The 12935-nt window shown below is 41.5% G+C and overlaps 1 protein-coding gene across 1 annotated transcript in view; it reads left to right on the top strand.

Moving 5' to 3' along the window:
* Positions 1 to 2377: 2377 nt before the first annotated feature.
* rnf220a (ring finger protein 220a) overlaps positions 2378 to 12935 on the top strand; it is a 259438-nt gene continuing 248880 nt past the window's right edge. Inside the window, exon 1 of the mRNA XM_042428896.1 lies at positions 2378 to 2586. The gene's annotated coding sequence lies outside the window, so the exon portion shown is untranslated. The remainder of the gene's footprint in view (positions 2587 to 12935) is intronic.

The following is a 12935-nucleotide window of genomic DNA, read 5'->3' on the forward strand; positions in this document are numbered from 1 at the left end:
CACACACACACACACACACAAAGAGAAGAACGCTGATTGCAGCAGATGGTGGTTGTTAAAGTGGAATCGTGCACACACATGCTCCCACCTGCTGCTGTGGACACACACATCATTGCCAATAGACCCACTGGGCTCCCAAAAAATACATTATGCCTTTTGTCAGTATGGTGTTTTGGCTTTTTCACACAAACTTGTAAAGACAGGAACCCATTTTTATTATATAACATTTGAAAGAAAAATCCAACTGAATTCATATTTGTTTTAATTTTCATTTCCTGATTAAAATTGTTATTCAATTTGAATATTTAAATTATTTTTATTTGCAAACACAAAGAAAAAACAGCTCATGAGGAAGCAGAATTCACAGAAAGAGTCCACTGTCACAGTCAAATCACAACTGGTGATTAGTTTTTCTATCATCTTTGTTAATGGGAAATATTTAACATTTCTTTAAGTCTAAGCATATGTGCAGACAAAGTACAAAGCAAATTCTTCAAATGCATACAATGTTATATTACATTCATTTGGCAGATGCTTTTGTCCAAAGCAGCAATAAGTGCATCCAAATTCAAAAGGAAAAAGAGCTAGAGGACAAATTGGATGTACAACCCTCCCAGATAAATGGCTAAAAGCGTGTTGGAGAGCTACATCACAAGTCCTCAATGCCCTGCAGGCCAGCACTAGAATATTGAACTGGATGTGAGCTGCAACAGGGAGCCAGTGTAGTGAACAGAGAAGAGGTTTGGTGTGGGAGAACACCAGGCAGGAAACAACATCCTGGATTAGCTGTACAGGCACAATTCAGTGTTGCCAGATTGGGTGGTTTTATGTAACTGAGCAGGAAAAATTGTTTTGGATATGTTGTGAAAATGTGGCCAGCAAACGCATCTTAGTGGTTAACTGTCCACTTATACAAAATTTCCACACACTTAAGACTGATGCAGATGGTATGGATCTACAGTACACATGATTCCATGTTAAAATGTGCGAGTTTCACTCTTCTAACACAAAACACTCAACTATTTCACAGCGTTATTATTATTTCAGACTCTCAACTTTGTTCCACTTGCCTCACTCAAGTGCAGTGTCCATTTGAACCGAAGCACCATGGGAGTGAAATGGCCGAGTAGAGCAGCCGCAGCAAATGAGCCAATTTGGAGACACAAATGGCCTGGCATAACACTTTCCCATAGTTAAACCCTAGAACAATGCACAGAGGCAGAGAACGAATGTGACATTAGTGGTTTTGAGTGTATCCCTGTAGGCCAATATGCTTTCTATCTGCATATGTGTGTGTGTGTTGCCTGTGTGAGAATGTAAGACAGTAAATTCACAAGAAGAAATGTCCATAACTCCGGGAAATCTTCACAAACTATGTTCCTGCACATGCAGATGAGCATAAATAAGTAAGGAATTACTCATTACCTGTCACTCATTGGGGTCGGTGCCTGGGGGCCTCCGACCTCTAGGGGGCCTCCAAACCCCCACCAACTGTGGCCTCATCCTGGCTTTGCTTTTTTTATTTTGAAAATCAAATAAATTAATTGTGTGTGTGTGTGTGTGTGTGTGTGTGTTGAAAAAATGATGTATAATAACAGCTGGATAGGGCGCCGCTGCTCAGCCTTGCAGCCAATTTTTCCCAGTGGCCACTCGCGGTATTGCAGCGACAAATCCCCCTGCGGCCCAAAAAGGATTTTCCCCACAGACCACCATTGTAAAAGAGACGTTTGTAAAACTGTTGACAGGACGCCTAAAACTGCAGACAACGTCAATTATGACTCTTTCTATTATGAACTTTTGATCCATGGAGGTTGTATGTTTGTAAAACTTTCCTCGAGCCGAGAAAGCGATTTAAAAATCTGTGACGTCATCACAATGTAAAGTCTGTCGGCCGAGCGGGAGCTTGCGGGCGGGGCCAGCGAGGGAAACACTACTGCGCATATTCAGTGGGCCGCACAACGCGGAAGCAAACCCGGAAGCTAGAAACTTTTATAGCATATGCGCCAGGCGAGCAATTCCTCTAGGACTGAATGGGCGCCAGTTTTAGTCCGGTATCCAGCTCTTTTAATACATCCATGGTTGAAATACGAACAAATAAATGCTGAGTTACTTTAATTGCAAATAAGAAAAATATTACGTTTGGTTTGCTGGCTGTGTATGTATCATGATGATGATGATGAGTCAGGTCAGGTCAGGTGGTGATTGAGGGAATTTAGCGGCAGGCCGGGTGCGAAAGACGCCTCAAACATCGTGGGTAACAAACGTTGGAGCAGTTGAGCAGCTAAGAGAAAGACAAAAAAGAAAGAAAAGGATATCAGAGACATTGAACTACAGAAAAACATACAAACATACCGTTTGTCTCCATTTTTTTCAAAAGTCAGCTTGCTAGCCTGGAGAGGACGATGCTAACAGCTAAGACGAAGAGGACAGTAACGCGGCAGCAGCCACTGCTCGGTCAGCTGAACATCAGTATGAAACTGAGGCAGAAAACCAGAGTCCTGCGACAGCAGAGCCACCTGTTCAACTGCCCCACCTCAACTCCACCTGAGCCCGACACCGATGCGGATGGCAGAGACCCGGCGGCGGGTAAGTTACCAGTTTATTACCCATTTACCCGTTCATCTCTAAGGCTACTGTTTCATAGCCAAAGAATACATTTGTTAATCAGACTACTCACATAATAAGGTCTGCCTGTCTGTTTATATCCTGTTTAAGCTTTAAAAGCTGAGTAAATCCATGGACATCGGTAGGCTATTTTATAGTATACTGTAGTATTTTAGTAACAACTTGGTATGTTTTTCTGTAGTCGTGTCCTTAAACTCTGTGTTGCATGGCTTGTGTGTTAAGTAGTTACCATTTTACCAACCCATAACTGCATCTTTTAGCATTTGATCAAGATCAACATAATGATTAATGTATTTGACATATATATCTACTGTTTATTGCTGCTCCACATGTCTGCGTGTATCAAAAGATGGTTGTGGTCAGCGTAACTGGCTGTGTTTTGTTGCTTCGTGTTGCTTGCACGGCTATATGTGCCTAAATGGTGTTTGTTGTTGCTGTATTATTGCACTGATGTTATGCTGTTTCCTGTTGCTCTGCATGGTTTATGTTCTGAATCATAGAAGTGTGTTAGTGGAGGTGGGGCAGTATGTGCCTGCATGTTGCATTAAGCTACACACTGTAGGCTAATGCGTTGATATTGTTGCTGCTGGCTCATGAAAGTATTGTTGCAATCATGTGGTGTAAATCCTGTATGATAGAAGATATCTACAGGTGTTGATTGTCCTTCAGGTTGTGATCATAGGCTGTAGCCTGTCAGTGTAAATCCTGTATAAGCTACAGGTGTTTCCAACAGATAGTAGCCTACGCTGTAAACCCTCTGACTTCTTTTCACAGTGTCAGCTTTCCCAGATCTCAGCAATTTGTGAGAACATGACTGTTAATAATATAAAAAAAAATTATGGCTAAAACTATGTAAACAAGACCCAAGTTGTATGAAAGGGAAATTTCCCTTTAAATGCCCCAAACTCTGCAACCCTCACAACCCTGCCCCTGCCAACATGGCGGCTGCCTGATAAATGGCCGTCCCTTGTGCCTATAAACAACAACCTCTCTCTCACAAACACACACACATACACACATACACACAGAGGGGGCTCTGCTCTCCATTTTAGCCCACTAATTCCTATTCATTTAAAACAGCCACCAGGGCACGGCGTAGCCTAGCCCGGCCCCAGACACCAGCCATTCATTATTCAGCTGCTTGCTTTATGAATGGCTTACAGGTGGATGCTACAACAGCAACCGAGCAACACTGCTCGTAAATCACAACACACACACACACATACACACTTTCTTGTTTTTTTTTTGTTTTTTTACAGAGCCTGAAGATGCAGAGTGTGAGCGTGTCCGCGAACGGGGATGCACGGTGTCGTCAATTTCCCTCCGTGCGCTTTCTTTCGCTGCTGTTTAATTAGTAATGAGGACAAATATTTGTTTGTTCCCACATAGAGTGAGGGAGGGGAAGCGAGAGACGGAGCAAGAAACAAACAAAGAGAAAGAGAGAGAAAGAAACCCACAGACTAAATTAGTTTCCCCTCGTTTTCTGTCAGAAACAAGCTGTCTAACTGCTGTTTGCTCTCCATAGGCAGCCAGTGATAGAGATGGCCACTATACTGAGCGTGTGTGTGTGTGTGTGTGTGTGTGAGTGTGTGTGAACACCAAAGCAGAGGGCAGCTGTTTAACATAGTCTGCGGTATAACTAATAGATCACACTGTGTTACATTTGTCAACATGACACTTTCTCCTATATTGAGTTACACTCCAGGGCTTCTCCTCCCTCTCCGCGTTCTTCTTCATACTCTTCTTCTCTCGCTCTCTTTTCCGTGCGTCTCTCCTCTCTTCCTCCGCAGTCTTTTCCCGGTTTCTCCCCCCGCAAATCATGACTCAGACGGCAGACGGCGAGCGGGATCGGCCTACCAGAACAATGCACCGGTCTGGTCAAGCTGTAGACAACGCTCTCTCACCCATAAACTATGATGGATGACAAGATGGACTGTGTGTTCTCTGAGAGTTACACCTCAGGTGCTCCTTCTGCAGAAACTATAAAATGTTGCTTAAATGTTCACGTCTTTGCACATCTCGTCTGGCCTTATATTTTATTTTTCTGCCCCCCCCCCCCCTTCCCCTCCCCCTGTTAAATGTGAATATATTTGCTGCAGCAGGATCAGATTTCTCCACAGGGATCAATAAAGTTTCATAGTAACATTGCTTATTCATCCGTGAATTGAAAAATGTCTCATCTTCACTGGTTTAAGTCATATTTGTGTAAAAATTCAAAATATAGCAAAACTGATTGTGCTGGTAGATATGAGATGATGTCCAATCATTCTATTAGTTAGATCCTACTGTAAATAAGAATATACATGTAACATTTTGTCTTTATATGTGATACTAATTATAAAATGTACCTCAAATATTGTAACATTTTTGAAAAAGAACGCTTTAGTTGTGGGACTCATACAAGACATCCTGACTTTAAATTCCTAATATGAGTTCATCTCAAAATAAACCCGAAACTTCCCATAATGCAACTTGATTTCATCTTTCATTAGACCCTCCCTGTCCGGTAAATGCCTTTCAGACTTTGTGTGCACAACTCGTAACCCCGGCTGCATGTTATAAATTTCTAGTATCAAAGCCCAGCGTGACTCCTGATGACATAATCGGGGGTTATTCTTGCCAGAGTCAGAGCCACCCAACACATTACACAACTGTTCTCACAAGCTAATCATCATGACAAGTAAACTAGCATATATATATATTTTGGATAGTACTGTAACAGGTGTATATAGATTTTGGTTGTATGTGTCAAGCTAATGTGTCAGAAAAAGTGAACAGAATCAGTACAAAGAGTGACCTAAATCAAGCCTCAGGTCATAAGGAAGTGGTGGCATTGCAGTCATGATTGATGGGCGCTTCTCTTTCTCACTGACGCTTCCACTCAGCTTGTCTTTCTCAGCCGGGCCACTTGATTCTGTTTCCACTGTCACTCACTCACCTAAACACACCTACACACACAAACACACACACACACGTACAAACTCTGATTCTGCTCCCAGTCCGTCAGTCACGCAGATACACACCGAGATATGAAAGCAGTGTGTGACAGCGCATCTAACGGCGCTCTCAGCAGCCACACACACACATGCACACGCAATGCACACACTCTCTCTCTCATACACACACACACACACACACTCAGTGTCGCTCTGTGTTTTGCTTTCCCCCAGCTGACCTCTTGTAGAAAATAACTTGTTTCAGGTTGTGTTGTCTTTGCAGTTGTCAGGTAGACAGATATATGAGGATCAAAAGCAGGGATGATAAGTTGAGGCAATGGTGAAAAGAATAAAAAAAAAACCCCTTGTGACTGTGTAGGTGGAAAAAATAAAGGGAAGCATTAAAAAAACACTAAAAAATATGTAAGTGACTGAAGCAAACTTGCTGATGTGAGAGATTATAATGTAAACAAATGTATGGAAACCACATGTATTTTGTTTGCCCCTTGTCCCTCTGTTTTGAATCTTGAACCAAACATTACATTCAGAGGAATCTTTTCTACAGACACACAACTTAGCATGTCTTTTTGTATCATAGCCTTCCAAACTTCTAAATGCTGAGACTTTAATTTGAAGTCTTTTAGTTGTTGTGTTGATGTCACACTTGTGCGGAGCAGGTCGTGAGACACTGATGCGTAGGAGATACCAGAGAGCGACACCGGAGATGTCGAGTTGTGCCACACGTTGAGGTGAGCCTGCAAGAGTGAGTTGTTTCTTTTTTTTGCTTTGGACTGTGCATAAAATAAAACTTGAGCTGCCTGTATCAGTAGAAGAGCAGGCAGACTAAAGCTAAAACCATCACCACCACTACCATCACCAGCCTGGAAACCTGCTCCTCTAGGGTCAGAGAAACTGAATGCTCTAATGAGGGACAAATATGAACATCCTCATGTCACATGTGTAACACGCAGGGCCAGGCTCTCAGGTTTCACACACATAAGATAAAAGGTAGGTCATGTTTTCAAAGGTTTTCGCAGTAACCTAACACTTCACTGAATAACACAAAAGTATGACTCAGATAAAGATATAATGAGACCTCAGTCTAATTCTTTATAGTCCAAAGACTTTATGGCTGTGTATTCTGAGTTTATTAATACTTTATTCAAAGTAAAAACATAACAATGTGCAGAGAGTTTGTGAGCAGTTATGAGGACACTTTGCTGGGGAAACGTAGTTACAACCAAAACTGTTGATGATGCTGCTCTCAGTGGATGAAGTTAGTGAATAAAATCTTTTACAGCGAACTTGTTTAACTGTAGTGGTTTATAAGCACAGTTACAAAGCCCCTTTGCTTAGCTTGTTGTGTAGCAGTTAAGAGACTAACCAACCCCTCTGAAAAGCAGCCAGCTGTGAGGTTTGGATAACATATTGGACTAACTACCTGCACTCACTCACACACACACACACACACACACCGCACACACACTTGCATGCACCATGATTCATAACCCAGTGTGCTGCCTTTTGACACAAAGGCAATAGGAGCAGCAGCCTGTACAAGCCTGGACTTTTATTCCTTTCAATTTGTCTTGCTTAAAAAACAAACCGGCCGTGAGCCAGTGAATAAATAAATAAAGCGGTAGGCGCTGAGGGAGGGAAGAAAGGATGGATGAATGGCCCCGTCTCAGCGGTGAGGGGAGGTATCGAGGGGGGTAGACCTACCTTGGAGAAGAAAGTCTTGGATGTCGGTGTGTGTGTGTGTTGGCAATTCTTTGTCTGCATCTCTCCATATAGGTGCCTTTTTACTCTAGCATGTATATATGCACACACATACCTTTTACATACTGAATGTGTGCCATGTCATAGTACAGGATGTGTATTTTTTTTTTTTTTACCTGTGTTGACATGTGCAGGTGTATGTGTGTGCAGGCATGTCTATATTTGTATTTGTTTTTGTGTGTGTTTACATGTATGTGCAACACATACCTGTCTGCATGCGTGTGTGTGTGTGTGTGTGTGTGTGTATGTATGTGTGAGTAGCTGTCTCCTGGCCTGCAGAGTGCGTACGCAGCCACAGTGTCATCTATCAGAGCAACACAGACAGAAAAAGTGAGACTCTTCTCTTTTTCGTCCTCCCGGCTTGGAAGCTTCCATTGCTGAAACATACAATATTGAATTGTGTTGCTTTAGAGTGCTGTATAATAAGTGTTAGTGATAAATTAGCAACATACAGTAAGAACTATAACTTACGAATATTTTAAGGTGCAACATTAGCTAAACTTATTTCTCACAACGGGTTCAGTGTTTTATTTGTGGTATCAGTGTATTTGGAAAGAGTCCATATGCAACTAAATTGAATCTTACATTCTAAGGCAGTCAGTCTACTGATTAAACTCATACTCATCCTGTTTAATTCTCTTTAACTGTAGTTTTTAAAAGCGTGACACTAATGAAGAAATCTTAACTGTAACGCACTGAAACATATAAGCAAACGCCTAAAGGAAGGAAATCCTCTGACAGGACAGATAATTGCATTATAGTCATGGAATAAAGTAAGTTATTATTAAAATATAAAATATTAAACTCCTGGGTCTGATTAGTATCTGTTTCCTCTGTCAGAAGAAAGAATCCTAAATGATTCCACTCACATTAATGATGCTTTCTTTCTCCATGTTGTTCTGTCTGACTCTTATTTAATGTTTCATTCTTTCCTCTCTCATTGTTGTGTGAAGTATGTTCATCCTGGCCTTAAGTTGTTTCCTTCTCTCTTTAACAACCCTCTGCTGTTAGTCTCTCTAATTTCTCTTTCTGTTCCATTGACTGTGCTCAGTTCATCCATCCATCCATCCATCCCTCATCCAACCCTCATCCATCCATCCCTCCTTCCCTCATCCCTCCCTCCATCCATCCCTCATCCCTCCATCCATCCATCCATCCCTCCATCCATCCATCCCTCATCCATCCCTCCATCCATCCATCCCTCATCCATCCATCCATCCATCCCTCCATCCATCCATCCCTCATCCATCCCTCCATCCATCCATCCCTCATCGCTCCATCCATCCATCCATCCATCCATCCCTCATCCATCCATCCATCCCTCCATCCATCCATCCCTCATCGCTCCATCCATCCATCCATCCATCCATCCCTCATCCATCCATCCATCCCTCCATCCCTCCATCCATCCTCAGTCAACTAGTTAACTTGAATTTCTCATGCTATTTCTCATCTGATCATCACTTCTTGGCTTATTATTGAGGTCAAATTACTTAACAATATTTACTTACTACAATGACTTTATTGCAGTTTCTCCATGTTTGTTGTTTTCTTGTGAAGTTAATAGAAAAAAAACAAAACACGGCACACATTTCTGTAAATCTTTCTTAAATTTTGGAAGCACCTCTCTATGTTGAAAAAAGTTTCCTTTAGAGGAGCCGCTGCAATCTGAGCACCTTATCACTGCTTGAAATTACTTTCTGCAACTGATAAAATAACATCACTCATGTTCTGACTAAAACATGGGCAATAACTCATTTGTAAGAAATGATAGTAACAGGCTGTATATATTTTAAAGAAATATTTAAAGCATAAATATGTTTTCTGCATGTGTTTTCCTCTTGGACGCTTCAGTCTTGATTTGTGAACATTAACAACCTCACCCTCTAGGGGTATGACGGATATGGGAATCATTACTTAACAGCAAATAGAGCAAACGCATTAAATATCTCACCCCTCCCTCCTCCCTTCTCTACCTCCTCCCATCCTCCCTCCATCTTGTTGCTCCCTGGACTGCCCTGTAGTTTAAACACACACTTCCCTGACAACAACAAGGCATTGACCCTGGTCAGCTCACACGTACACACACAGAGCAGTACGAGTCAAAACCCAGGAGATTGATCTGTTAGAAGTGGATTAAGGGAGGGGGACATGGCGGTAAGGGCTTGCTGTGTGTGTGTGTGTGTGTGTGTGTGTGTGTGTGTTGATGGTCAGGCCAATAAAGGGAGTATGTTTTATGACTAGTGAAACAAGCCCAGCGAGAAGCTGCCCAGTTCAATACCTCATCACACACACGCCAAATTGTGCTGCGTTGACCACACATACGGGCAAAAACTGATGTGTGTGCACACTAAAACTAATTTCCTGTTGACAGTCATACTGACAAGCTATATTTAGATACACCTGTCATACATACTGTATACAGTACATGTACATACTAACAGTAATAATAGTGATAATAGACTGAAAACTGAAAGATCGGGACAGAGACGGTGAGGAAATCAGATCTAGATTTAGATAATAAAGCCGTTTTTCAAAATATGGACACTGAGCATTGAAATGTGGCAAAAAGAGTAAAGTTGTAAAGGTCAGATGAGTTCCTCTGGTACTGTACAATGATACATTGTGAAGCGGAATGGTGTTTGCACCAGTATGTATCATTTTTAACCCAAAGAAGTACAGTAGTTGCACTTCAGATAAGTCACTCTGTTGTTCAGGACAGATTTTTTTTGCCTAATGTTCTGAATCATAGTTCTTTCTTTTGGCTTGCTTATATCATGCCTCATGTTCTTGGAATAACTTGGCAAAACAGCTAGCCTGCCTCTGCCAAAGGTAACAACATCTGAAGTACTGATAGCTTCACAGCCATTCAGATTGTTGGAGGATAGGTAAATATGCTACTGTACTTTATTTGAGGCCTTTTCTTCAGGTGGTCCTCCCATCCCTCGGGAGAGGCGGAGGTGTGATCACATTATCCTGGTAAAGGTGTGACAGGCCATGTAATTTATTTGATGTATTTTGGGATTTATATATCCAAGAGAAAAGGGTAAACACTTGTCGCATAACGCTAACTCTCACAGACACTGGTTTAATGAAAGGAAGGCTGTAATTCACACATGGTCTTTTATTCAAGAAAAATGAAACGGTAACATTTTCACACATTTAATGTCAATTGGACTGATTAAAATTCACAGTTGAACAATCATGCAAGGTGTGCCTAGCAGTGTCTGGCTCTTACTCATATGAACAGATTCATACATTAAATACAGTGGATACAATGAGAAGTGAATGATGGAACACATAACTAGTGGGGGAAATCAGTCAGTGTGGTTTCTTGTCTGAGATGCTGGCTTTTTTTGGGGAGGAGAGGCTTCTGCGGGACACTGATGATAGCTTTCCCATTTCTTTTGTGTCTGGGGGAGAAGGAAAGCGAAGGCCTCGCAATTAAAAAGGTGTGTGTCATAAATAGAACACACAAGATAAGCATGTATGTGTGCACGGCTAGAACAATGAGAGTTATCTTGTTTTGACATTGTGCACAAAAACAAACATGCAACATAACAATATAATAATGCATGCCAAATTAGCACAGATGCAATCACTTACTGTAGACACACAAACTTGCAGGCACACACACACACACACACATCCCTGCCTGGTCCAAACAACATGCTCCAATTAACACCTCCTTAATCGGCGCTCAGCAGAACCCCCACACCCTGAGCAGAACCCTCAGAACCCTGGCAACCTTTGGTATCGGCGAATCAAAGAGCAGACATCTCTCAACGAGGAAGTAATTGGCCTGACCTCGCGACCTCTCGTGCCTCACATCAGGGACGCATCGAATCAAAACCAGCTACTAGGAGACACACCCACTCTGCTAACTAGCGCCTTAGTCGCTTAAAACGCACGCACTTAATGTATACAGCGACACACACACACACACATGCACACACAAAGACGCGTCATTAGCGGCTGTACCGCGCTCATCGCTCATTAGACACAAACTACGGAGAGATGTTCAGTTGATGGGGAGGCGAAGTGGCTTCTACTGCACATACACACACACACCTACGGACAAACACAAAAATGACTCGGTCTTCATCTAGTGAGGACAAGAAGCTGCAGGGCTAATAAGGCAGTCTTGCAAATCCAGAAGAAAGAGGAGAAGAGGGAAGAAGGAAACGGTGGAGAGACTTCCATTCCTCCCCGATGTTTAGAGGAGTTTAGATTGATGGTGGGAGTGAAAGATTGGGACTTCTTTAATTAACCTCAAAGGAAGGAGAAAATGTCTATACTGTATGTGCAAACAAGCAAATATCATTAGAGTTTAGAGACTATATGTATCCACATCGTTGCTTTCTGATGGGAAAAGGTCAGCTTATCAGCAAAAAGTTTGATTCTCACAACAGGCTGTTTGGATTTTTTTCATTTGCATCTTTTTAAAAGAGAAAAATCTGCACTGAATATTCTCAGGAGACCAAAATAAATCTTCACAATGACTCATACAAACAAATAAATATTTGAGATGCTCTCATCCAGTAGTGGTTAGCTGTTGTACTGCAAAATTGAATGAAAATGAGAGCAGATAATACTTAATTTTATGCGGTAATGACAAATCATTAGGGCAATTTATTGGCTTTGCTAGCCAAGGGTAATGACTATGAATGGCTGGTGATTGGGCAAAGATGGCAAAGGTCATATAAAGGTAATAAGAACATCTGACATCTCGGCCTACTCTTTTAAACTGAGAAAGAAAAATGTCATCAAAACTAATAAGGGTAAAAAAAAAAAAATCAAAAGCCAAAACCAAACCTGTCCTTCATTTTAAATGATTTTACTGAGACTCCAGACACTTCACACAACAGTTCAAGAGATTCAAGAAAAAAGAGCCACAAGATTTCAAGGTACTGAATCAAAGGGATATAAAAATAATTGTATAAAAATTCCAAATATGTAATATTAAAATCAACAAGAAGGAAAGCCATTCCATAAAAAGATACCAGCTTCCTGAAAGGCAGAGAGGATTATATATGAACAGTGGGATTCATAGTTGGAACACATTGTTAGGAGACAGATTACACATACAGTACTTTCTATGATCATAATGTGCCCTAAGAAGCATGACAATTCATTACTGCACCTCTTCCAGTATGAGTGGAATTATTATTGTGCATTATTGACTCATAAACACACACAAGCATCAGTAATCAGCCTATGGATGTGCATACCTTCAAATGTTTACACACACACTCACGCATGATAACCTAACATAATGAAGGTCTATGGCAGCGTGTGCCGGTGTGGCTGTAAATGATGACACCCCCATGCAGGAGTTAAGTGTTATTCATTCTATCTACTCTACATGCTGTATGCTAATGAGGCCTTTTTATTTACTGGACTTGGAGAAAAACTCGTAAGACGGTCCCAGTGGTTTATGTTGTTAAGCAGGTGTAAATATGTTATTTGCATTGTTATCAGAGATAAATATGCTTCTCCTTCATGTTGAGGGTTTCAAGAAGACTTAATTCCTTATCAACATGCATTTAAATGGCACTCGGTTTCTGTGAAGGGGGGGGGGGGTTATTTATAGAG

The sequence above is a fragment of the Thunnus maccoyii genome, chromosome 12 (genome assembly GCF_910596095.1).
Source record: "Thunnus maccoyii chromosome 12, fThuMac1.1, whole genome shotgun sequence".
Classification (NCBI taxonomy): Eukaryota; Metazoa; Chordata; class Actinopteri; order Scombriformes; family Scombridae; genus Thunnus; species Thunnus maccoyii.